The sequence below is a fragment of the Dromiciops gliroides genome, chromosome 4 (genome assembly GCF_019393635.1).
Source record: "Dromiciops gliroides isolate mDroGli1 chromosome 4, mDroGli1.pri, whole genome shotgun sequence".
Classification (NCBI taxonomy): Eukaryota; Metazoa; Chordata; class Mammalia; order Microbiotheria; family Microbiotheriidae; genus Dromiciops; species Dromiciops gliroides.
In genome coordinates, this window is record NC_057864.1 from 270,803,663 (window position 1) to 270,830,353 (window position 26,691).

General features: G+C 42.2%; 1 protein-coding gene across 2 annotated transcripts in view; it reads left to right on the forward strand.

Moving 5' to 3' along the window:
* Window positions 1-453: 453 nt before the first annotated feature.
* The window catches only part of PAQR8 (progestin and adipoQ receptor family member 8), a 48,852-nt gene continuing 22,614 nt past the window's right edge, over window positions 454-26,691 (forward strand). For both annotated transcript variants that reach the window (XM_044004316.1, XM_044004315.1), the window contains exon 1: window positions 454-723. The gene's annotated coding sequence lies outside the window, so the exon portion shown is untranslated. The remainder of the gene's footprint in view (window positions 724-26,691) is intronic.

The window sequence follows — 26,691 nt, forward strand, 5'->3', positions numbered from 1 at the left end:
ATGACAGCTGTGGGATACTAAATAAGTTGTTTAGCCTTTAAGAGAGATGGAAATGCTGGCATTAGCAGCATCCCCCTTCAGATGTTAAAGCACATAAATAAAACCCTCCAAAAAACTACCATAGGGGCAAGATTGTTGCTAAGGTAGCGGGGAGGCACTTTGCCCCTTACAAACCCAAGCGAAATCAATTTAAAGAAGGAGGTAAAAAGTTGGTGCGTCGTCCCTCTCCCTGCAGCCCAGAATGGGGTGAGTGAGGGAAGGAGAAGGCAGCCCCTGGGACTGGCTGTCAGCCAGACTGACAAACAGCCAACTTCCTCCTCCTCTCCTTCTTCTCCTCCTCCTCCTCCATCAGCCGTACGGGTTGTTGGGCTGGCGTGCTTGAGTCAGCTCCCCCCTCCCTCGCATCCCATTGCCCGCCCCCCACTGGTCTCTGGGAAGGAGGAGGAGCCCGGATTGACCCCGCCCCCACCGGGGTCCCCTTCTTCTGTCCCTAGCTGCCAGGCAGCAGCAACAGCAGCAGCATCTAGTATCAAGTCCCTGCCTGCTGCAGGCGCTCTGTGTGCCCAGGGAGCAGTGGCGCTGCCCGCCAGCGCGGGAGCCGGAGCGTGGCTGGACAGGGCAGGGCAGGGCAGGGCTGGGCTGGGCTGGGCTGGGCTGGGCTGGGCTTAGCCAGTGCTGGGGGCTCCCTGCTGCTGCTCCCGCCTGCCTGCCTTCCTGACCCGGGTGAGTCTTGGCCGCTTGTTGCTTGGGAAGTGGAGGGTGGGGGGTAGGGGGGAAGGGCGGCACAGAGATGTCGGGGAGCGCCAAGTGGATACGGGGGAGGGCGCTAGGACTAGGGAAGCAGCTAAGCTTCTGACAGAGGGGTGTTTCTGTTGGGAAGGACCTCGAGCTTATTGGAGAGGGGAGAATGCCCTGGGCGAGGGTGGGGGTGGGGGGGTGTTTGGGGGGGGCGGGGATGGAGCCTGGGGGGGGCAGGGGGAGATAAGGGAGGGGGCCACCAAAGGAGCAGGAAAAGTAGCAGCTGGATGGGGGTACGGGAGGGGTGTGGCTTCTGGGGAAAGAGGGTAGGGGTTTGACGGAGGGAGGATGTGCGCGGTAAGAGTTTAGCAGGGGGGAGTGATTGGGGTGCTAGGGAGAGTGATTGAGGAGCTGGGCGGGGGTGGGGGGGCAGTGTCGTTGTTGGAGATGCCCAGATCGGGGGAGATTGAAGTAGCCAGACCTGGAAACTTAGAAGTGCAGAGGAGGTGGGCAGGGCTCTGGTGACAGAGTCACAGTTTCAGTAGATTGTAGGGGCAGTGGGGTCAGCAAGGAAAGGAGTTACTTGATGTGACTAGCCTGGGCAGAGCCCAGGTAAGACGAACCTGATGGTGAGTCCCTAGGGCATCTGTGAAGAGTCCACTTCTATCTAGGAAGGGAGGATCCCACTGCACCGGCCGGGCCCACCCCCAAAAGCCCTCCCCCTCCCCTTTTTTTCTCCCAAGCCCAGGCTCCCCTTGTCTTTGCACAGTAGTCAGTCGGAAGCAGTTTAGGTGTGAGCCTACTTTGGAGTCTGAGAGATGGACCAAATAACCTCTGACCTCTACATACCTCTTTGGAGATGGAAATATCCGCATTAGGACCATTCCACTTTCGATATAAAAAATACATAGATAAAACTGCCAAACCACCTTAGATAATTTCTGTCTTATCTCAAATAGTTTTGCAAGCCCTTCCCCTTATAATTCCACCTTGGAAATGAAAACTTCTTATTTTGGAAAATAGCTATCATAACCTGACTTGAATATGAGCAAGTGTATGTAGACATGGTGTAATAGAAAGACTAGATTATTGGTGTAGGAGAACCTGAGTTCGAATTCCAGATAAGCTATTAATTATATGTTGAGCAAGCCATTTAACCGCCTATTAAAATAGGGTGAAGGATTGGATTTCATTAGTGTAGGTAGTCCCTGCTTGGTCACTTCCTCTACTAAAGAAGGCCAACACCTGCTACTTCTGGTCTTAGAGTTGCTTAGAGTACTATGAAGCTAAGTATTTTCCCAACCAACATGTATGTGTCAGAAGCAGGACTTGAAAACAGGTCTGACTTCCTGGCTCCTAAACTACCTGCCAAAGATACTTTGCATATGCACATCTGGAAGTTAGTTTTGATTGTGAGTCTTCTCCCCAGTGGAGAACATTCTTTGAGGTTCCCTCTCTCCACTGTCCAATCATTATGTTCCCGGGGAATACAAACTAATTTTAATATCAGTTTAAACATGCCATAATTAGGAATTTAAAGCTAAAGGACATTCACATAGCTTTCCAAATCAGTCAAATGAAAATTAATTATCCACTTTTTGGATTTTTCATGACACTGCTCCAACATGGTTGATCAGAATTATAGATTTACAGAGGATAATCAGAAGGTGACTGTACATTCAAATGGATTGGCTTTGTCAGGCAACAGTGTATTGTCCATATTTTACCTCTGACCAACTGTGTCCTGGGTTACTGAGCAATCCTGGGGGCTGGTCTGGTCAGGGTGGGGCACAGTCTCAAGAATGAATGACTGGAAATTGTATATATGTCTAAATCCTTTGGATTGCCTGTTGTTTGTATTAGCCACATTCCTCCCCTCTGTAATCTGAATAATCAAAAGTGTTCCGTTCCCTCTTTTCCTTCTTTCTTACCCTCTCCCTTGCCTTCTTCCTGCCTGCTCTGTCTTGTTTTTCTGTCTTTCACTTTTCTCCTCTTACTTTTCTGTTTCCTCTCTGTCTCTCTGTCTCTGTCTGTCTCTGTCTCTCACTGTCTCTGTCTCTCTGTCTCTCTGTGTGTGTCTCTCTCTCCATGTCTCTCCCTCTCTTGCCTTAGCACAGGATTTGGCATCAGAGAAAACCCTGTCACTACTAGTGATATTGATCGGGTCATTTAATCTTTCTGGATCTCACTTGGCTTATGGATAAAATGTAAGGGCTGAATTAGATGGTTTCTACATGTAAACTTCAAACACAGCACTTAGACTTTGGGGCTGTATTGTATCAGGCTAATCATGTAATAGGCATGATTCTTTGGAGTAACATCTACTGAATACAGCTTCAGGACTTCTAGCTAGTCCCTGGGTGTGGACCCTGTTGTTAGTTAGAATCATAAATTTAGAATCATAGATCCTTCATATTACAGAGGAGGGAAATGAGACCCAGAGAAATAAAATGATAGTCACACAGGTAGTCAGTAGCAGAACAGGATTTGAACCTGGATCCTCTGACTTTTTTCTCTCCACCACACTGGTATTTTTATATACTTTTGCTACCACAAGTCTACTCTTCAGCCATTTGACAAGTTTGTGGTACCAGTGATCTACCTCAGATTATTTTTAGGTTAAAGTAGAGGTGGGTGCTCCAAGATCCATTCACTTGAATACAGTGAATGTTTTCTCAATGTCTGACAGGTATTAAGACTTGAAACTGGTTGTCAGAATCAGGAACAAGTTGCCACATGTTGAGTAATATGATTTGTTAAGGGGAAGGGGGGACCTTTGGGAAATGCTTTTTCTAAGGAGGCATGTCCCTGAAATAATTATTATTTTATTTAAATAATGGGAAAATATGATTCGCCTCACAAAAAGATGTTTCATAGATTTTGAAGGAGGCGGCATTGTGTTTTGTTAAACAAACCATACTGTGGCCAGTAGTCAGAATCATATGCCAAATCTGGGTTCTAGTGCCTTGAAATGTTTATTCATTTGGCTTTTCCTCTTTAATTTAGTATAAGAAACATTTAAGCAACTATTGTGTTCTGAAGGCTTACCTAGGCACTGGAGAAGAAACTTAAGTTAAGGGAGGAGGAAATAATGTTAATTTAGAGTCAAAAGACCTGGGTTTGAATATTGGCTTTGCTTCTTTATTGTCTGTGTGATCTTGGACAAGCCCCTTCTTCATTTCTTTGAACCATGTTCTCCTCATTGATAAAACGAGGGGAGGAGGCAGAATGATACCATGAAAGGAACACTGGCTCTGGAGTTAAAGGATGAGGGTTCGAATCATAGGTCTAACACTACCTACATGGCCTTGGGTAAGTCTCTTAAACCGCCCTGGGCCTTAGTTGCCAAATCTGTAAAAATGAAAGGGAGTTACACTAGATTCTCTCCAAGGGCCCATTCCATCTCTAAATCTGTGATGATTTAGATCCTGTAATGTATAAGGCGTCTTTCCAGACATGATCTGTGACTTCATTGTTGTTGTTTATAGTTCAGTCATTTCAGTCATGTCTGACTCTTCCTGACCCCATTTGGGGTTTTCCTGGCAGAGATACTGGAGTGGTTTGCCATTTTCTTCTCCAGCTCATTTTACAGATGAGGAAATGAAGGCAAACAGGGTTAGGTGATTTGCCCAGGGTCACCCAGTTAGTAAATAGAGGAGACTGGAGTTGAACCCAGGAAGACAAGTCTTTCTGATTCCAGGCCTGGCACTCTATCTTCTGTGTCACCTAGCTGCCCCCTTGGTGTGGATTATAGTCTCCTAATTCTTAGAGAGCCGCCTGAAGTTTAGAAAAGTTAAATGACTTGACTACGATCACTCAACCATTCTCTTTCCCATCTGTCTAGGCCCACATCCAGGGAGAAATAGCATGACATCCCATAGCAAACTTTAAGTCAGAAGCAGGGTTTGAGCCCAGACCTTTTGACTCCAAATTAACATTATTTCCCCCTCCCTTAACTTTCTTCTCCAGTGCCTAGCTAAGTCTTCAGAACACAATAGTTGTTTAAATGTTTCTTATATGGCTAGAACATAATACTCCCATTTCCTCTATATATTATATGTATTACAGAACAAAATGTTAAGGACAAGGGGAAAACTGTAAGTTCAAGAGGACAAATCTAGATAAGGTACAGTTATCTAATAACATGGCATTTTAAACAAACACATTAAAGCTTAAACATACACATTCAGCATTTTTTTCTTTCACTGTAGTCACCTCTGGAGACTATACACTTATTCCGATGATGCTGCTGTTGCCAAAAACATTTTTTGAATTCTTCTTTTAGAATTGCTTTTAGAACCTTGGAGCATATTACTGGTCTTCTTTTGAGTTCTGAGTTGGATTAAAAAAAAAAAATAGGGGCAGCTAGGTGGTGCAGTGGATAGAGCACCGGCCCTGGATTCAGGAGGACCTGAGTTCAAATCCGGCCTCAGACACCTAACACTTAACTAGCTGTGTGACCCTGGGCAAGTCATTTAACCCCAATTGCCTCAAAAATAAAATAAAAAAACATTAAAAAAAATAGCCAAGAGTCCTTTTGAGCCAATGCTAGCAAATAAGATGGGGGACCAAACTTTTTTATAAACTCAGCATTACCATAGAATAATGAGAATATTTTTCTTGTGTTAGCTAAGATACCAGATGTGAACATAATTTCAAATGAGGATGTCCCCTAGGGCTTTGAGCAAATAACAGCAGCATCACTGCTAAATAAATGTATGGTTTGATCAATCAATCAGTAAAGTTTATTAAGTGCCTACCATGTGCCAGGCACTATGTTAAATGCAAGGGATACAAAAAGAGGCAAAGGACTGTCTAAGATCTCAAGGATCTTACATTCTAATGGGGAGACACCTTGCAAACTAATATAGACAAAGCAAGCTACATCCAGGATAAGTAGGAAATATATTTTGCCAGGGTGATGGACTACTTTGAAAGACAGCATCTGAGTAGATGTATAATATCTGGTGTGCTTGGTAGGAGGCAGCATGCCATAGCAGAAAGAGGGCTCACTTCAGAGTCAGGAAGACCTTGGTTCAAAGGAAGACCTTTCCTCTTAAATATACTAAGTAAGGGGTGGCTAGATGGCGCAATGGATAAAGCACTGGCCCTGGATTCAGGAGTTCCTGAGTTCAAATCCGGCCTCAGACACTTGACACTTATTAGCTGTGTGACCCTGGGCAAGTCATTTAACCCCATTGCCCCGTTAAAAAAAAATATATATATATATATATATATATATATATATATATATTAAGTAAGCTTGTGACCCTCTGCAAGTTAGTTGCTTTGCCCCCAGTCAACTCTCTATGAATGGAAACTAACACATAAATTACCAGTCTATTGAGTGAAATATTAACATATAGTCATAATGAATTAGGGAAGCATAGTGGTACAATGGGAAGATTGTTGTTTGCCCTTCATTCTCAAAAAGGACCATGACATCGGGGTGATATCATGACTTGTGCTGAATTAGATTTAGGTATGGGAGGGCTATGTAAGATCACCAACCTCACTATCTTCTCCAGAGCCATCTGGGTCCAGTGGTAAGATATAGATCAGGACAATTGGAGATGGCCCCAGATGTTGTTGTTGTTTGTTTTTTTAGTGAGGCAATTGGGGTTAAGTGACTTGCCTAGGGTCACATAGCTAGTAAGTGTTAAGTGTCTGAGCCTGGATTTGAACTCAGGTTCTCCTGACTCCAGAGTCGGTGCTCTATCCACTGCACCACCTAGCTGCCCCGGGCCCCAGATGTTTTAAGGCAGTTGGGGTTAAGTGATTTGCCCAGGGTCACACAGCTAGTAAGTGCTTAAGGACAGATTTAAACTCAGATCCTCCCAACTTCAGGGCCAGTGCTCTATCCACTGCACCACCTAGCTGACCCACAGTGTTCAGAAGAACATTGGTTATGGCAGCAGAAGACTTGGATTCAAATCCCCGACTCAAATGTTTATTACCTATGCCACCTCGGGGACATCACTTACCTTTCCATTTCTCATTCTGAGTTGTCCTGAATTTCCTCTGAGGTCTCTTTTGAGTCTAGGTCAACGATCCTAGAGAGATATGGAGAAAAGAATTTTCCTCTGTCTCCATTCTTCATTCTCTGTTTTATTCCAACTATTGTGCAGATATACACAACAGCTGAAAAAACAGACCACTAAAACTGAATGCTAGGAAACCCATACAAGGAAATGCATGGAAATTGGTTAATATCCATGCCTGAGATTTTGGATGGTAATTCATCTGGAGGCAGAGGGATGAACTAGATGACGTTTGGCGGTCCATTCTAGTTTTAGTATCCCGTGTGTTTCTCTGTCAGTCTTTTCCTTCATTTTCCTAACTTCCTGATATTTTCAGGTTGTGAGGCATTAACTACTTTGTCACTATTCTTACATCTGAAAGCCCCTCTGGTGCCTTGTAGAAATTTATCATTCTCCCCAAAGTTCACATTGCCTTCAAGAACAATACATTCCCTTGGAAATAGGCCTTGCACAGTGAAGCAAGGACTGGGAACATTTTGTTTTCACCCTCATGGCCACCTACTGGTTTCTAAAGGGTGATCTTAAAAGCTGCCCTTTTGGAAATGACGTTCTGTTGAATGCAGAAGCTTTTCAATGGGACACATTTTTTTTTTAAAGTATGATTAGAAATTGGCAGTGTTCTGTGACGGGAATGAACATGATGGGGAAGAGGGAATCACATTAAAAAGTTGCTTCTGCCAAAAAAAAAAGTTTTTTTTGTAGTTCCAAATGAAAATAGTCTTCCAAAAAAATAACTGCAGCTCCCTTGGCAGGGACTGAAAGAGATGATTCCAGTTTAATTGAGTTTTTTCTTTCCTTTTTTTTTTTTTAAACAATAGGGAAACATAACCAGAACTTTGATTCTGACTCGTTGCCTAACTATCAGAATTAAAGCTTTTAAAGTTCTCCAGTTTATGAGTGTTATTAATGTAATAAAGGACTGAGAAGGCCAAGGTGAACTTCAGGAAAAATATAATAAATTTCTTCATCGGATCACTCAAAGACTTGTGTGTTGTCATTAAACCAATGATAATTGCCTCCACCAAGTCTGCCCTGTTGTCTTCCCATATTATACTTTGGGAAAGTTCTTTGGAGAAGGAATTCTTGTATTTTTTCTCCAGCCTGGGATTATGGTAGTCAAGAGTAATTTGAATTTCAATGTCCTTGAGGCTGTTTTTGCTTTTTCTAGCTTCTCCCTCAGTTTTCTTACAGATGCTAATTTGATAGGCCTCTCTAGTAATTTTTAATTCAGTTTTGCACATATTTTCTCTGTGAATTAACTCTTACCAGTTGATTCTGTCTGAAGGCCTTGGTGGCCTATCAAATGCATATATTATTTGTAGGCATGACTTCTTATCACCTTCCTAGTTCTTGGGTCAGCTGCCTTTGAAGTAGAGGTATAAATATTTATTTGGTCATCTTGGAACAATAACCAAGGATACTCCTCCCCTATAATAAAGCATAGATTCTTTATGTCAGACTGTTGAGTTTCTTTGTCACAACATAGCCTTGTGTCTAAGGGAAGGCCAGTGTCAGTCAGATCTATGACCCACGCTTTCCTTCTGGGATGTTGCTAGTGCAGTATCACCATTGGGTTCCACTGCTGCTGAGTTTAGATTCTAAGCCTATCCATAGAGGATCAAAAATGTTGCTGGCTGGCTTTGCATCTCATTTTTCCCTTGGCATATAGGAAGGGACTAGCCAAGAAAGGAGGAATGACATTCTAATTTCACCCTGCCGTGCTGTGCTTTTTTTTCCATCTAGGCACACAACTGGTTAGAGAATATCACAATATTAATCCTTTGTCCAGAATGTAAGACTATCGTGCCTGGAAATGCCTATATTTTCCACCTCTAGGCTTTTGATTGTTCTTCTGCAGTGGTCCCTATCTGTGGTCTAGAATGCTTTTTTTTTTGACTATGTAATATGCTTGGTTAGAGGTCAGGATGGAAGGCTAGGGGAACAATTATCCTTGAATCTTAGTTCCTTAAGCAACATTTTTAGAAAGTTCACTTGCCCTTTGTTTATTCCAAACTTAACATATCTCTAGCCTCCCCAAAATGGATAGGGCTGTTTGATCAGCATGGAAAGAATGATGGATTCCAAACTTGGAGGACCTACACCCAATCCCAGATCTTCCACTTATTGTTTGTGTAATCTTGGACAGGAACCATTGAGACTAAACCGTGAATGAGGGGTTGGACTGTATGACTTCTCAGGTCTTTTTTTTTTTTTTTTTTGGTGAGGCAATTGGGGTTAAGTGACTTGCCCAGGGTCACACAGCTAGTAAGTGTCAAGCATCTGAGGCTGGATTTGAACCCAGGTCCTCCTGACTCCAGGGCCGGTGCTCTATCCACTGCACCACCTAGCTGCCCCTTCTCAGGTCTTTTTGAGCTTGAAATCTACAATCTTATGCGTCTCCGGATCTAAAAAAGGGGCCTTTGCTCCTTTCATCCCCACTTCTTTGCTTTTTCTACTCTTCCCCAAGTAACTGAGAGCCATGTGGGAAACCCACCTATGACAAGCTGAGCGAGTCTTCTAGATGAAGTTCAACTCTCCCATTTTACAGATGAGAATACTGAGGTATCGACTCTAAACATTGAATGTTACTGAATAACTAAATATTGAGCTCTAAATGTTAATATAGCAGAAGCTATGAGTAGGGTGGGGCTTCTGCTACTACCTGACTTTAGGCTTGATCTCCTGGGACCATTTTTGTCCTTATGCCCTCAGAGCATCAAGAGGTTCACGGAGTAGGGTCGGGTGGGGGGAGGAGGTGCAGAGAAGGGGGCTGTAGGTCTTTGGCCCCTTTTCAATATATGGGAGCCTGGAGCCCTCTAGTGGTGAGGGGAAGATGAAGCTGGATGCTGACAAATCCTGTTCATGGGAAGAAGTCCTGCCCTCGAAACTTCCCACAGGCCCTGCAGAGTTGTCTGGTGTGTCTAGAGCATGTGAAGAAAGTGAAGTGAAGAAAAACCCCAATTCCAAGCCCTTCAGCTTGGAGTCTCAGTGGATCCCAGAAGGAAGGCGTGGGTCATAGATCTCCAAGGCTTGGGGGCTCAAGGTTTTCTTGCTCTTTGGGAAGACCAGTAGGGCCAGGCTCTTAAAATACTACCTTTGTGGGGAAGATCTACCAGGGACCCTGGTCTTCATTCTGTGATTGGAGTCAGTCGTGAATGGGGTCTCCAGAGTCCTTTCCCAGTGGGTTTGGTAGATTTCTTGATAGAAATAGGACTCAGTTTGCATGTGGATAAGCTCTTACAATTTAACCAGAGTGTCTTTTATTTAACCAGTTGTCTTTGTCATTTAATGTGCTTGGATGAAAGCATCCACATAGTAGTCTGGCGATCTAATTTATGGTCAGAGAATCAGACATCACAAATATGATGTTGTATTTAGAAAGAGTAATCTCCCATTAAAAATGGATTGGTTATCTCCAAAAGATCAGTTTTCATGAAGGATCAGGTCAAATCATTACTATTTCTTATTGCCAGTAAGTTGGTTTCTGTACAGTTAATCAGATCAATTAAAAAAAGGATTGATTAAGCATTTGCTATCTGCTAGGTACTTTGTGAAGCGCTAGTGATATAAAGAAAAAGCAAATGTTCTGCACTCACAGAAATTACATTACAATGGGGGGACTAACATATATATGTATATATATGTTATATGTGTGTATATATACATATATATGTATGTATATGTGTATTTGTGTGCATATATGTATACATAAAAAACAAATTATTTGCTAGATATGTTCTTGGAGGTTTCAGGATCATATTTGGACATGGTAGCAATCTTGAAGACCATCCAGACTACCACCCCCCCTCACTTTACAGATTAAGAAACTGAAACACAAAAAGGTTAAGTGATATAGCAAGGAAGTGTCTGGGGGAAGATTTGAACCCAGGTCTTTTGGACTACTAAGTTCAGTGTTCTATCCACAGAAGAAAAAACAATGGCATATATAGGTTCATTTTCTTTGTACAGAAACATGAAACTGCTCTGCTTATGTATATTAATTGGTTCAACAAGCATCTATTCATTCAACACTACTTTGTAGGTTTTATGTAAATATCGGAGAGACATATATCTGGGGAGTCAAAAGGGTACATGTAATGATATCACTTCTCTGTTTAAAAAAAAACCCATTTGCTTCCCATTGCCTCTTATAGACTCTTTAAAAGTCCTATACAATCTGCCTCCAACCCACCATTCAGACCTTGTTTGAAACTATGTTCCAGCCAAAGTAGGCCCAAAACTCTATTTTCCATTTCAGGTAATTCACACAAACAGTCCTTTCTTCTGAGTCCTGCAAGGCTCATTTGGGGTGTCACTTCCCCATGAGATGTTTCCCAATGCCCCCTCTCTCTCCTATCCCCTGTTAGTATTCTCTCCATCTGCAGATTGCTTTATTTTTACTTATCTGTGGGCATGTTATCCATACCTCGTAGAATGTGAGCACCTCAAGGTCAGGGACTGTTTCATTTTTTTCTTTTTTGGATGAGGCAATTGGGATTAAGTGAATTGCCCAGGGTCACATAGCTAGTGAGTGTCAAGTGTCTGAGGCAGAATCTGAACTCAGGTCCTCCTGAATCCAGGGTCAGTGCTCTATCCACCGTGCCACCTAGCTGCCCAGGACTGTTTCATTTTAACATCACCTGACATGGCACCTAACGTGGTAGATGCTTGACAAATGTTGAACTGAAATGCATACAGCCTCATCATATTGTGGTAATGATGCTAAAAACTTACATCCTGATAATGCTTTAGAGTTAACTAGCACCTTCTACACATTCACCTTCTTTGGTGCTTCTGACGACCCTGCAGTGTGGTTAGTACAAGTAGTATTATGTCTGTTTTACAGTTAAGGAAACTGAATTTGGGTAATTTGCCCAAAATATATATAGGTAGTAAGTAGTAGAGACAGGATTCAAACCCAGGCCCTCTGACTCAGATTTCTACTACACCACATTCTGTCAATGTGGTCCAGGAGAATGAGTACCAGATTTGGAGTCAGAGGGCCTGGGTTTGAATTCTTGACTCTGACACTATCTGTGAGATCTTGGGCAAATAAATCGCTTAAACGCCTTGGACTTCAGTTTCCTTCTCTGTAAAATGGAAGGTCCCTTCCTGCTCTACTTCTGTCATTTTATTATACTACCTATACCATTATTTACTCTGTGTATGTTGTGGCTGTTCTCTTATTTCAGTCATGTCTGACCCTTGGTGACCCCATTTGGGGTTTTCTTGGCAAAAGTACCAGAGGGTGATTTGCCATTTCCTTCTCCGGCTCATTTTACAGATGAGGAAACTGAGGTAAACAGGGTGAAGTGACTTGCCCAATGTCACATGGCTAGTCCTGGATTTGAACTCAGGTCTTCCTGTCTCCAGGCTGGGCACTCTATCCACTGCACCACTCAGCTGCCCTTACTCTGTGTATGACTGTGAGCAAAGTCATTTAACTCTTATGGGCCTCAGTTTTCTGGTCTGTAAAATGAAGGATTTGGGCTGGGTGACCTGTACTTCTAAATATATGAAATGATATAAAACCAGATCTCTCCCCTCACCCCCTGCTGAATCATTTCCTGAGCATGCAACAACCCCTAAACTGTAGAGCTGTAAGAATTTAAAGGAGACCAGAATTGGTGTGATTGGGCTGAGTATTTTTAGATATTCAGGCTGGGGAATGGGGTTGGGGGAGCTTGGTTCCTCTTGATGAGGGGTAGATGGTATCTGTGGAATGGTAGTGGTATACAGGATGGTGGTGTTCCCAATTTAAGAAAATGAAGTGAAAGGGCAATGAATCCCGTCCTTTGCATAGACATTTTTCAGCCAAGTCCTTTTTCCTGTTTGGGCTGAGCTTCTTTGATGAGTTTGATGCCTAATGAGCTGCCACATTAAAGTGTGTAGCCAGGAAATGCTGGGAGGGGCTAAACTGAAAGACAACCAACGACAGAAATCTGAAGTTTACACCAGAGGAAGTACCTAATTGTGGTCCAATTGTGTTGCATAGACTAGAGGTTGTTAACAGAGGGTCCACAGACCCTCCAGGGGTCTATGGCTAGATTTCACGGGATCCATGAACTTGGATAGAGAAAAAAAAATTTTTTTTATTGGTATCCTTGGTAATCCTATGCCTTTTATGTTTTACATTTACAAGCATTCCTCTGAGAAGGAAACTCTAGGCTTTATCAGATTGACAAAGGGGTCCAAGGCACAAAGAAAAGGGTTCTTAAGAACCCCTGAAATAGTTTTTCTCTAGGAAAATATGATGTATTTTAGGTGAGCGGTATTCTTGTTTTTCTGAATTTATATTACTAAAACCATTCTAAAGAGAGGGGGGAAATGTAGAACATGTACCCCCCCAAAAAAAGATAATATAAAGACAATGGCAGGAATGTAATAACTCTTGGGTTAGAAAATGTAGATTTCCCACTCCCCCTGTCCACACCAGCAAGTCTAAATCTCTCCCCTTGGAGTCAGGAAGACCTGAGTTCAAATATGAACTCAGACACTTACTACCTATGTGACCCCAGGAAAGTCACTTCACCCTGTTTGCCTCAGTTTCCTCATCTGTCAAATGAGCTAGAGAAGGAAATGGCAAACCACTCCAGCATCTTTGCCAAGAAAACCCCAAATGGAGTCACAAAGAGTCAGACACAACTGAACGATAACAGCAACAACTTAAAAAAAAACATCAGGGCATGAAATCACTTCCTGGGTCTTGGAGAACCATAAATCATTCTAAAAACTGGGAGCTTCTTTCATCTGCTGATGGGGTAGATGGGAAGTAATGGCTCCATAGGGGTATACTATACCAGCAGACATAGTCAAGCACTCTCTCTCTACCTGTAAGGTGGTTTGAAGGAGGGAGATTCTGTTTCTCCACCATGGGATTTGATCAAGAGGTACCGTTCACTGTGGTCTGCTATAGATGACCCGGGCCCTGAGTGATGCTCTGTTCTTGTGGCCTGTCTTTCTAACAGTGGGCCAGGTCTGACTCAGAGGGAACCGTGCCACAGACTGAGTCACCATGACCCCTTCATTTGGCCTCTGGCAGCTTTCCATCTAGCTGGGACATCGTTCCTCCAGATTCTTTCCTGCTATAGAAAATCAGCATGGAAAATGAAAGCTTAGGAGAAAGAGGGGAAGAAGAGCATGCATGAAATGTGAAATAGAGAAAACACATACAAGTACAGGGAGCTGGAAAGGATGGGGAGGGGGGACACACAAGGGTTGCACAGAAGCCTGGTTTCTGGCAAATGAACCAGGGATAAAACAAGAGCTCACCTATGAAAGTCCAGGCTCTCAGGGGTAAGAGTCCAAGATTCCACTGGGGTTGAAATGAGGATGATGTGGAGTGCAGGTGGCCTGGGGTGGAGATATCACTGTGAGCTGAAGAAGCAGGCTTCGGGCTTTATATGAAGGATGTGACATTGAACTCTTCCTGCGTGGACAAAGGGATCTGTGATGTCATCAATTTAGGTACTTCCTCTGATGGTGGGGGCTACCCTGAATGATGCAGATTGCAGTATAGGCCTTCTCATTCCATACAACTCTTGTTATGTGTTCTCCTTACAATGCCTTGCACATAAGGAAGAACATTAATAAATGCTTTTTCATTCATTTATTCATTCCTCCTGTGCATCCTCCACAGGAGATCCACCCAACATGAAGGAGAGCTTCTCCCTCCCTCCCTCTCTTCCTTCCTTCCTTCCTTCATTCCTCAATTGGGGTTAAGTGACTTTCTCAGAGTCACACAACTAGTAAATGTCTGAGGCCAGATTTGAACTCAGGTCCTCCTGACTTCAGGCCTGGTATTCTATTCACTGAACCACCTAGCTGAGCTGCCCTACATCTCTTGGCATCGCATTGAGGTATTCTTATGTCCCTCCTCCACTTGCTTATTATTCCCTTTATTTACATATCTTCCTTAATTTTTAAGACCAAGTTCAAGTCCCAAACAATGAAATTTGAATGAAGGACCTCCAGTATTTCCTTCTCCCTTCTCTGAGGTCTAATAGTAACTTGGAGGCAACTCTGGGTTCTTAAAGTTTATGACAACAGTCTTTAAACACTGACTTTATATTTGTTCTGTATGATGATCACTTCTTACAGAAGTCTCTGATGGCGGGTCTCTAATAGGTTCTGCCAAACCAGAAATAATTTTTATTTAGTCCTAGCAAAAGATTTTGCCTTTTGTTCAGGACCCAAGCTAGCTAAGTTTGGAATCTCATCACCTGACAGTTGCACATAACATGATGAATATTTTTTTAGCTCTAGCAATTAATGAAGATGCAACACCTCTCTAGGACTACCACCCCCATTTCTACTACTCATCAGTTGTAGAGTAACCCTGAGGGGCTGGGTTTCTAGGACCATCAATCCTGAACCTCTACCAGTGTATTCCTCATTAACAATCAGCTAATAGACTTAATTAGCTTTTTAGCAGACATGTATTAAGATGGTGTAGCAGAAAGTAGGTATGAAACATTTTCCCTAAAATCTGGGATACACACTTCCACAAATACAAGTCCATGGGGAGACTAGGATCAAATTTAAATTACAATGGCAGTGAGGTACATATATAGGGAGCATATATGGCAAAGGGATACATCCCCACCTTTGATCATGAAAGACCTTTTCTCCTTTTGTGGTATCCTCATGAAGTTCCCCTTAGGTATATCAACTGGGCTTCAAAGGTCATTGACTTTTTAGAGTTCATAGTCCCTATTTCTCAGCACCAGTTGAGGTCATGCTCCTTAATGCCACCATTGTTCTTGGGTGACTATTTCTGAATCTATCTGTTACCATTTTCATTGCCATCATCCATCACCATTCTAGTGGTCATTGCTCTTGTCATTGTTAGCTCTGACTAATAGAAGAACTAAATGGGAACTCTGGATTTCCCAAACTCACAAGGTTGCCTAGACACTTCCATCTCAGAACATTAATGATCTCAGATCAAGAAGTAAGAAACATAGGAGATAAAAGCATCTGTGTGCTGATGGCCACCGTGGCACGTTGGGATACAGAGTGGCTTTGCTCCCCTCCTACCCTACCTAAAGTCAACTCAAAGTAGTCTTCTCTCCTCATTCCTCATAACCTTGTAGAAAAGAGAATGATGAAGGGTTAGTCACCCCTTTTGTATGCCCACTCCATTCATGCTCAGTAACCTCTGAGTCATCAATTCTTTTGACTCCACAGCCAATTAGAAGAATTTTCTTCTTCACACAATACCAGCCTTTCAGTCATGCATGGTTGAAAACAGGTTCACGATACGCTTCGGGGAAGTCACTTGAATTGAAATAGGCAGGGAATATTCATTCGTGTTTCAAGGACTGAACTACAATACCCTGACCACTGGCCACTCCATGACTATTATGAAGACCATATACTAAGGTACAGAGGGGTTGTGATCTGAGGTGGAAGAGGGGATGACAATGAAAACATAAAACCTTGAAGTGTTGGATATGGTAGAGGTCAGGTGAAAGGGAGATAACATGAGCAAAGGTCCCTAAGCAGGAATGAGCATAGTGTTTGCATGAAGTAATGAGGAGACTGGTTTCACTGAAGCAGAAGGCATTTGTAGAAAAGTAGTGAGACAGTAAGGTTGGGATGAATGGGTTAGGACCCAGTTATGGAGGACCTTAAAGCTGGGCAGAAGATTTTGCTTTTGATGCAATAGAGACCTGTTGGGGGGGGAGGGGTAAGAGATGGGGAGTAAAACAGGAGCAGTCCATTGTGTGAGTGGGAGTAAAATGATGAAAACTGTGGTTAACAGAGCTTTGTTTGGCAATGTGGATTGGAGGGGAAAGGATCTTGATGCAGGGGGACCAACCAGGATGCTTAACAGAACAGTGGAAGGGATAAAGCAGTAAGGATCCTGTACCTGATGGAAATAAGAGAAAGCTGTCATTTTTGTTGTTGTGGGATAGATGTGGATGGATCTAGGATGGCTTCTTTCCCAGCATTGTACTCCTACTTACTGAGATCTATCAGGGAGGGTGACCGATGATGATATCTGAAGATAAGGTGAAGGGAAGCTCTTTAGAGGAGCCAAGGTCACTCCAACCCTATTAACATCATTTGTCACTTAGCAGCCATAGAGAGCCCTGTCTATAAATGTTCTATAAAGTGCTCCTTGACACTTGGATGCTCCCAAGGTTTGACACCTGAGCTGATCTAGTCCTTCTTGACGTAGGAGCTCTCAAGTGACTGAGGTGCAGATGAGGTGAGCAAAGCCAGAGGTGAAACTTGGCTTGGGAAGGCTGGAAGCTTATACATGTATAATGAGAAAAATCTCCAGTTAGAGAAAGAAGGGAAGGGAACAAAAATCTCCTTGCCAATAGGATAAAATCCAAATTGATCAGCCTGCTATCTAAAGTCATATAGACTCTGTCTTACCCTACCTAGCCAAACTTATTTCCCATCATTCCCCTTCACTTAATTTTCCACTTTCTAGTCACATTTCCTCACATTCTCTGAAACACATTCTGTCCATTTCTAGAATCCCCTGTTTACTTATATCATTTCCTCTCCTTCCTCGAGCACTTCCTCACACTCTCATTCCACCACTTTTGGGCCTTTTAAAATCCTACCCATCATCTAGGGTTCAGCTCAAGTCCAACTACTTCCATAACGTCCTTTCTGACTATTCTAGCCTAAACTGTCCTCTCATTTCTCTTCCTTCTCTAATACAAACCCTGCTTTCTTATGCTCACGTCCAGCTCCATTCTGGACTGACCCCTGGGATTCAGACTCTTCAGCTTTAACATGCTCAGGTCTTAGAACTTTGATACCCTTGGTAAAAAAAAAAAATGATTCCCAAGAGATTAAATTAATTCTGGGACAAAGATCTGATTCTATTCTTTTTTTTTGGGGGGTTGGGCAATGAGGGTTAAGTGACTTGCCCAAGGTCACACAGCTAGTAAGTGTTAAGTTTCTGAGGCTGATTTGAACTCAGGTCCTCCTGACTCCAGGGCCAGTGCTCTATCCACTGTACCACCTAGCTGCCCCTGATTCTATTCTATGTTAGGGTTAGGGACAGACCTTAAAATCATAAATAGATAGATAAATAGACAGACAGATAGCTGTAGATGAAACACTTTTTAAGCTCTTGCTACATGTCAGACACTGTGCTAACTTTTAGGGCTATAAATACCAGTAAACAAGAAGGTCTTCTATTATCCTCAAAGAGCTAATTCTAATGAGAGAAGACCACAGATAAAGGGGAGATGGAAAGGTAAAAGGGAATATTGTAGTTGTTAAGTTAGAGGAGAAAAAGGCAAAAGAGTTGAGTTGGAAGTGAAATGAAGTATGGCGGGGACCCCTCCTGAAAGATTGGTCTGGGCAGATGGACACCAATTAGGAGATTGGGTCCTCAGAATAAAAGTTACCCCTGGGTGAGAAGGCAGGATCACATCCATGGACTTGGCATTAGGATCAGTTAGGTCTCCCAGAAGTCCAAGACCAGATGGTGTCTTTAAAGAACCATCCTAGCCCTCTTCAGCTCTTCCTCCTAAAACCTGAATGGTTGGAACCATCCTGGAAACAAGCCAATTTGAAGGCTAGGAACAGAGGAGGGTAGCATTTGTCCTGCCTTCTGGCTGCCTAGCATATGCCATCTTATAAGAGTGACATTTTATCCTAACCCTCTGCCTTAGAGAAGAACTGCACAGGCTAGAACTTTTCTCAAGGGAACAGCATGCCCTATCACCCTATTGCTATGTGAGTATGCAACATTTTCACCCACGTTTTCCTGCCTTGTAGTACAGGGCTTCTTAAACTTTTTCCACTTGTGACCCCTTTGTACCCAAGAATTTTTTACATGACCCCAGGTATATAGGCATATAAAATAGTTATACATAACCTTTTACTGTTGCCAAATTTTTAACAACCCCCACATTTAGTTATACAACCGCATATGGGGTCGCAACCCACAGTTTAAGAAGCTAGGTTGTAGCATAGTGGACAGAGATCTGACCTTGGGTAATTTGCTTCTCTTCTCTGGGCCTCAGTTTCTTTGTCTGTAAAATGATTGTATTATATGATCTCTAAGGTCATATACAGAATAAATTTTTTAAAAATGAGAAAGACAGAGATTAAGAGACTTTCCCAGGGCCATGTAGTTTTATTATTAATTTTTTTTGAGGCAAGTGGGGTTAAGTGACTTGCCCAGGGTCACACAGCTAGTAAATGTTAAGTGTCTAAGGCCAAATTTGAACTCAGGTCCTCCTGAATCCAGGGCTGGAGCGCTATCCACTGCACCACCTAGCTGCCACAGTTATTATTGTTATTAATTATTATTATTATTATTATTTTGGGCAGGGCAATGAGGGCTAAGTGACTTGCCCAGAGTCACACAGCTAGTAAAAGTGTCAAGTGAATGAGGCTGGTTTTGAACTCAGGTCCTCCTGAATCCAGGGCCTGTGCTTTATCCACTGAACCACCTACCTGCTCCACCACATAGCTATTATTAAGTGCCTGAGCTGAACTCAGGTCTTCTGCCTATGCTCAGTGTTCTATCCATCGTGCAACCCTGAACAAGTTGCTTAATCTCACATCTAAGACTAACTCTAAGAGGAGTTCCCTAAACCAGTGAAATTACAGGTCCAGTGCCTATCCCTAGCCTTCCTTTTCTCAGCCCTGTGCCATTCCTGGATTATGTTGGTGGCATATTCCAACCAAGGCTGTAGCAGTTCTTTATTTGGTAGGTGGCATTTCTCCCTCGTAAAGGATTCTATTTTTCTATATCAAATCCCCAGTATTTGGGAACCCTTGTAACAAATATGTATAGTCAAGCAAAACAAATTCCCACATTGGCCATGTCTGAAAATCTATTTCTCATTCTGCACCTCTGTGTCAGGAGGAGGGTACCCTACTTTATCACTGGGATTAGACTTCTTTTAGGGGGTCATCTCATACAGAATCTGTACACAGCATACCAGCAAAGTAGGATCTGTGTGTGTGTGTGTGTGTGTGTGTGTGTGTGTGTGTGTGTATGTGTGTGTGTCCACGTATACCCACCATGAAGAGTACTTCAATGTATCTTTATACCTGAGCAACTTGACACCTTTTTTCTCAGGAGTCTGTGAAAAGACCTGCTTATTCCCTTTCAGAGTAGTCTGGAAACAAGATGAAGTGTGAGTGTGTTAAATTTTTAATTGACATTTTGAAGTTTAAGCTTTCCAATGCTACTGGTACAGTTTAGGGAAGGAACATTGGAAGCTATGTGAAAAGAGGTGGGTTCAAGTTGTGGTTCGATCTTTTTTCTGCCTGTGTGACCTTCGACAAGTTCCTCCCCTTCTCTCAGCTTCAGGTTCCTCATCTATAAAATGAGGGGGTTTGGGAGAGGTGATCTCTAACCTTCTCTCCGTTCATACAACGTGAGAGGTGATCTCTAAGGTCAGGTACATATATAAGTATATTTATAACGACTACCTAAATTTATATGGTGCTTGATATACGCCAGATGCTGTGCTAATCACTTTACAATTATTACCCCATTTTGATTCTCAAAACAACCCTGGGAGGTAGGTACTGATGTTATTATTTACATTCTGTAGATAAGGAAACTGAGGCAAACAGATGTCATACCTGTCTCTCTATCTACTGTGACACCTAGCTGCGCTGATAAATACAAGGTAGTTAAATATCAGGGATATAGGAGGGTATTAGAAGTTGGGGATCAGGAAGAGACTTGTAGAAATTAGTTTAACTTCTATTTATTCACCTATGAAATAGATATAATCTCAGTCTCCTCATGTGTAAAATGAAGGGTTTGGAATGGTGAGCATCTGTTTCCTTCCAGCTGTAGCTTCTGATCTTATGAAAATCTTAAATTACTATGGGCCTTAGTCTCCCCCTGCATAGAGGGAGCCTTGTAGAGGGTATGACTGAATTAATGAATGGATGAAACATTTAATTAATCACTTTGTTGTTGTTGTTCAGTCGTGTCTGACTCTGTGACCCCATTTGGGGTTTTCTTGGCAGAGATACTGGAGTGGTTTGTCATTTCCTTCTCCAGCTCATTTTACAGATGTGGTAACTAAGGCAAACAGGGTGGAGTGACTTGCCCAGGGTCACACAGCTAGTCTCAGACTGGATTTGAACTCATGGAAATGAGTCTTCCTGATTCCAAGCCCAGTGCTCTATCCATGGTACTAACTACCTGCCCAATTAACCACTTACTATGTGCAAAGCACTGTGTTAAACCCTGTGGGTATAAATAGAAAAATAAGAGCCCAGTTCAAAAGGAGCTCATGAGGGAGACAACATTTAGGGGATTTTTTGGCTACAAATCAGATGGAAAAGTCTCAAAATCCTTAGGGTGCAATGGCAAAAAGCATGATGGTAATACCTCTTTAATCATTTCTATAGATAAAAATGCTATCCCTTTCTGGTGCGGAATCATTTGACAGTGCCAAAGACTTTGATGCCAAGAACTTTCTTTTTCTCAGCAGCAGGTATGGCCGTCGAATGATGCAAGGGAGGCACTGACATCATATCTGGCTAGAAACATGTCAAGATCTCAGAGCAAACAGAGCTTGAGGTGAATGTAGGTATCTAGCAGCCACAGAGCCTGAACTGATGGCTAGGATATTATTCCACCCCCATTCCACCTAGTTACAAAATACTGCAACTATTAGATTTGTTCCTGAGACCGAAGAGCAGTTTCTATTTCAGTATGTTGCAAAAAACGGTCTTGGACTTGGTGATCACTAGAGATCTTATTTTATTTTTTTTCAGAAGCATAGGAAATAATTTGGTCTGGATTCCAAAATCCAAGATCTTTTTTTGTTGGGTGCTTAGAGAAAGAAGGGAAGGGAACAAGCATTTATTAAATGCTTGTTATGTGTTAGGCACTGTGTTAAATGCTTTACAAATATTATCTCATTTGATCCACACAAGTCTTGGGAGATAGGTGCTATTATTATCACCATTTTACATATAAGGGAACTGAGGCAGGCAGGTGGCTAAGTATCTTGCCCAGGGTCACACAAATAGCCAAGCTGGTTTTCAAACCCTCCACCTCCAAATCTGGCACTCATTTCACTGCGCCCTTGGAAAATATATTCTTAGAAGAATGAGCATTTGCCACTAAAGTTCTTATGAACAGATTTCTAGTTTCATGATTTATATTCATCATACCCTATACCCCCACTAGCCATATGCCCAGCAAAAACAAGAAGGATGATCTCCCAAGACTTTATAACCCTTCAGCATTAGAAGACTAAATTATCAATCTTGGCAAAACATTATCAAAATCTTTATTTTTCCTAGCCCAGAAGCCATTGTTACTTTATCTGCTGAATGAACTGGGTAAATTGATCTGAGACTGGTACTGGCTACTATGATGGAGATAATGAGACCATATAGACCTAGAGGAAATCTCCCAGCCTCTTGGGTCTTCCACCCCCACCTTCAAGGATTTATGGGGGAATAGTGGCAAGAGCCACATGAAATGAGAAGGAATGAATGGGTTAGAATCTGTACCCACATTGACGAGGTCACAGATCCACCAAGGTATCGAAATACGCTCCCTGCATGGAATCAGTGGAGGCAACTGGATAGCTTTAAAAGGTATTACATCTCCTAGAGCATCTCTGGTAGCCCCAAGTGACTGGCTCTGAGTATTAATCAGCTTTCAGCAGAGTGACAGAGAATACTACTTGCATGATAACATAGTGTGGAATTCAGGGAGGTCTGTCCTTCTGGAGCTCTCTCCTCTAATCTGAGGGTAACTAGGGTAGTTCAAGGGATGACCTTAGATTCATTTCATCCAAGGGCTAAATGAGCTCATAGAAAGACTGAAGAGTCTGTACTAAACTGAAACTTCTTATATGGCTCCTGGACCTCTAATTTGGTCCCAGAACTGTCTCTGGGGGCTCCAGGAACTGGGGATGACCCTGATGCAGGCCAACCTCATGGTGCCTCTGTGCACTGAAAGGGAACCCTTCCTAGTCTGCTCTAATTTGGATCCAGGCCATTTGGGTTGCGTTAGAAGTCAGTTTTCTCTAGTTTAGAAAGTTGAAACCTTAGGAAAATATACTTTCTGTGTCCTACTCTCCATGTATGTAGAAATGATACAACAAGGAAAGAGCCTGGGAAGGGGCAGCAAAAAGATTGACCTGACATATTTTTTGGAGAATGGACACTAAACTCCATTTGAATTAATAGGAAACTAAATCAGCCATCCTCTAAAACGGACTTGAAAGAAAATGTCTGCCCTGCAGAGACATACCTCCTGAGCTTAATAAAAAGTTTATCAAAAGTCAATTTTCTCATGTTTTTTTTTTGACATGAGTCCAAGAATCTTTTCAATGTGCCACTGACATAATCGACTGTCCTTACTTGATTCTAGAATTGGGGTTCTTAAAGAGTAAGCCACATTTACACTTGCGTGCTGGGAATTTTTGCAAGGTGTACCATGATGCTCTTCCCCACACTCTGTGACTTCCGTGTCTCCAACTCTTATCTCCAGCTTCCTTCTCTTCCTGAATTGGTTTTGGGAAGGTCACAAGAACAGCTCTGTCCATAGAGATACAGAGCTGCCCTCTCAGTGAGTCTTGGAGAAGTAAAAAAAAACAAAAACAAAAACAAAAAAACATGTTTGAGGGAATAGAAGAGGAAAAGGAGAGGCAAATAAATCCCAAGGCCCAAAAAATGAATGAGTCTGGAGGCCAAGTACCCCAGGACCATTACTTGCTACAAATGTAAGCATTTGGTGTGCTACAATTTCTTAGGGTGAAAAATATTACATCATGGGTGAAATAATTTGGATAACCACTGTTGTAAAGAATCTTATCTACCTCTCCCTCTTACTTTGAATGAAGGCTATGGTTTAATGAAATTAACACTGGAGAACGAGCTCTTAGCTCTGACTCTTCTATAGAAGACTTCTCTGTGATACCTTGGCAAGTCACCAGTGTTGTTTAAGCCTTAGGTTCCCCATCTATTTTTTTTAAAAGTTGGACTAGATAATCACTTAGGTGCTTTCCAACTCTCCTATATGCTAATGAACAACTTTTTGATGACTATGTACTACTGACATAATTCTTTTCTGATAAGAGCATCATAGACTATTTCATGGTGCAATGCAGGGTAAGGGGGTAGGGAGTGGAAGAGACGATTTATATATAATTTCTCTGGTCCTTTGGAGAAAGAAAAGTGAATAAGTCCAAAGAGAAACACTGTATTTATATCTATATCTGTCTGTGTGTGTGTGTGTGTATAATACACACACACATATAGTATGTATGTGTATATGTATATATATATGTGTGTGTGTGAGTGAGACTACAACAATGTAAATTGACAGGTGATTTTAAAACAAGCTGACAGTAAAAATTAAATGCTATGTGATTATGATGATCAATTTTGGCTCTGGAGAAAATATGAGAAAATGTACTTCCTTTTTGTAGGGAGGTTGGAGTGGAGCTGGGACTAGGCAGCTAAGTGGAGCAGTAAGTAGATAGAGCACAGGGCTTGGCATCAGAAAGACTCATCTTTCTGTGTTCAAATCTAGCCGAAGACACTAGCTGCATGAGCCTGGGCAAGTCATTTAGCCTTGTTTCCTTCAGTTCCTTATCTATAAAATGGGCTGGAGAGGGAAATGACTCCAATATCTTTGCCAAGAAAATTCCAAACGGATTCATGAAGAATCTGACTCAACAACAACAAACAATGAGTGTGAAGTCTTGCATATGTTGTTAAATTTCATGTGTCCATTTGGTGAACTTAAAATAATACTTCAGTACAAAGGAAGGCTTGCTGATGTGGGGGACAAATGTATTTGTAAATGAATGTGATGCAAAAACAAAGGGGGAAAAGAAGATGTGGAGGGAAGATTAGCAGACTGATGGTAAGCCCCTTGAGGATAAGGACTAAATTTCCCCTTCTGGCCCTGCTAAAACATGCATGATTGAGCTGTCCTTTATCAGCCAAGGATGTATATGGGAAGAGGAACGGTGAGTGGATGCCAAGCTCCAGTCATGGCTACTAAGATTAGGGGTTTTATTTTGCCAGTGTTAAACTAATGCCTGAGAAATCTTAAAACCAAAGTTCATTTCAGAATGCTCTGATTTAATAGCGAGGTTTGGCAGTCATTCCTTTTCCTTGTAGAAGTTCCCTCTCACTTTGGAAAAGAAGGGGAAAAAAATTACAGGCCAAGCAAGTAATTGGCTTGGCGAAGCTTTTCAAGTATGGACGGGCTTTTAAAATCTCTACAAACAAGAAGGGTTGGGGGGATTTTTTTAAATCCCCTTTAAATGTACCCTTTCACCTATGTAGTTTCATATGAAATCACCTCTTACTTGATTTTATTCTCTCTCCTGCTTTCCATCCCCTAACATGTCAGATGGAAACAAATGCCATATAAATTACTCCGTTTGTTCTTGCTATTTGGGAACAGCCTAAATAATTGAACCCTCTGGAGGGATGAGTGGAGAGTGAGTCTGAAATAACCCACTCAGTAAATGAATGCAGTGTTTTAGTGGGTACTACGGACCCCTTTGTCAGGGGGGGAAGAATTGAGGCAATGGAAATTAAACTGCAAGTGCTGACCTTGAATTTTCTGGTAACATTAAGTGCTTGTCTCTTCCTAGCCCACATGATCACTGGAACTTGCCTACGAGGCCTTTCTTGTTGGAACTGAATCCTTTGTTTTCCAAAGGCACCCAAGGCCCTTTTGAAAAATTGTAGAGTGGCCTTTGGACTTTAAACTTGGAATTCGATAATTCATTTCACTAGCTTAAAATCTTTGAAGTAACCCTTTTCTGGTTTAAAACAATTTTTTTTTGCTTTAATGTCCTTTCTCAGTATTGTATTTTTCCATTAATTTTAGTTTAAAGAGTCTCAAAGTAATTTGACTCATGTTGTTATGCCCATTTTATAGATGGAAACACTGAGGGTGAGGAAGGTTAATTGTTGTTTGTTCTAAGAGCAGTCTTATACTCTGTTTCCACTTCTTCATGGTCCATCTACTCACTCAGTTTTCTCCTTGGACCATTCTACTGAAACTGTTTTATTCTAGGTCACCAAAGGGCATCTGAAATGACACAATACAGTGATCTTTTCTTAATCTTCATTCTCTGTGATGGATCGACATTATTTGCTGTCCTTGAAAATTTATCCTCCCCTGACTTTAATGACATCCTCAGCTTCTTCTTCTGTCTGAGTTCTCCTCTATATTTCATCTCCACATTAGTGCCCATCCACCAAGGGTATGTTTCTCTTTCCTAAGCCCTCCTATCTCCTGTCCTTTTACTTACTCTCCCTAATTGACCCCATCCACTTGCCTGGCTTCAGCTATCACCTCTATGTGGTCAATCAGTAAACATTTATTAAATGTCTTATATACCCCAGGCTAAGTGCTGGGGATACAAAAAGAGGCAAAAGACAGTCACTCCCTTCTAGAAGCTTATAATCTAATGGAGGAGACAAGTGCATAAATATAGACAAAGCAAGCTATATATAGGATAAATAGGAAATAATTAAGAGAGGGAAGGCATTGGAATTAAGAGGGGCTAGAGAAGGCAGATGGATCTCTTCTCTGATTTTGTCAAACCATCTTTTAGCATTTCTGCCCGGATGGTCCACCAGAACCTCGAACTCGACACATCAGAAACCGGATTTATCATCTTTTCCCCTTCCCACCAAGTTTTCTCGTTTTTGTTGATAGCACTCCCATCTTCATTGTAATTTAGGCTTGAAATCTGAATCATTTTTTGACATTTTCTTTCTCCATCACCATCCCCGACACAGCCAATTGATTGCCATGTCCCATCACTGTATCTCACACACATCCTTCTCCTCCTCTCATACTACCATTCCCCTCATTTAGCCCCTCCCCATTCCTGCCAGGACAATGGCAGTGGGCTCTCCATTTGACACTGTATTATCATCAGATCTTCACCTGTCAGTCACA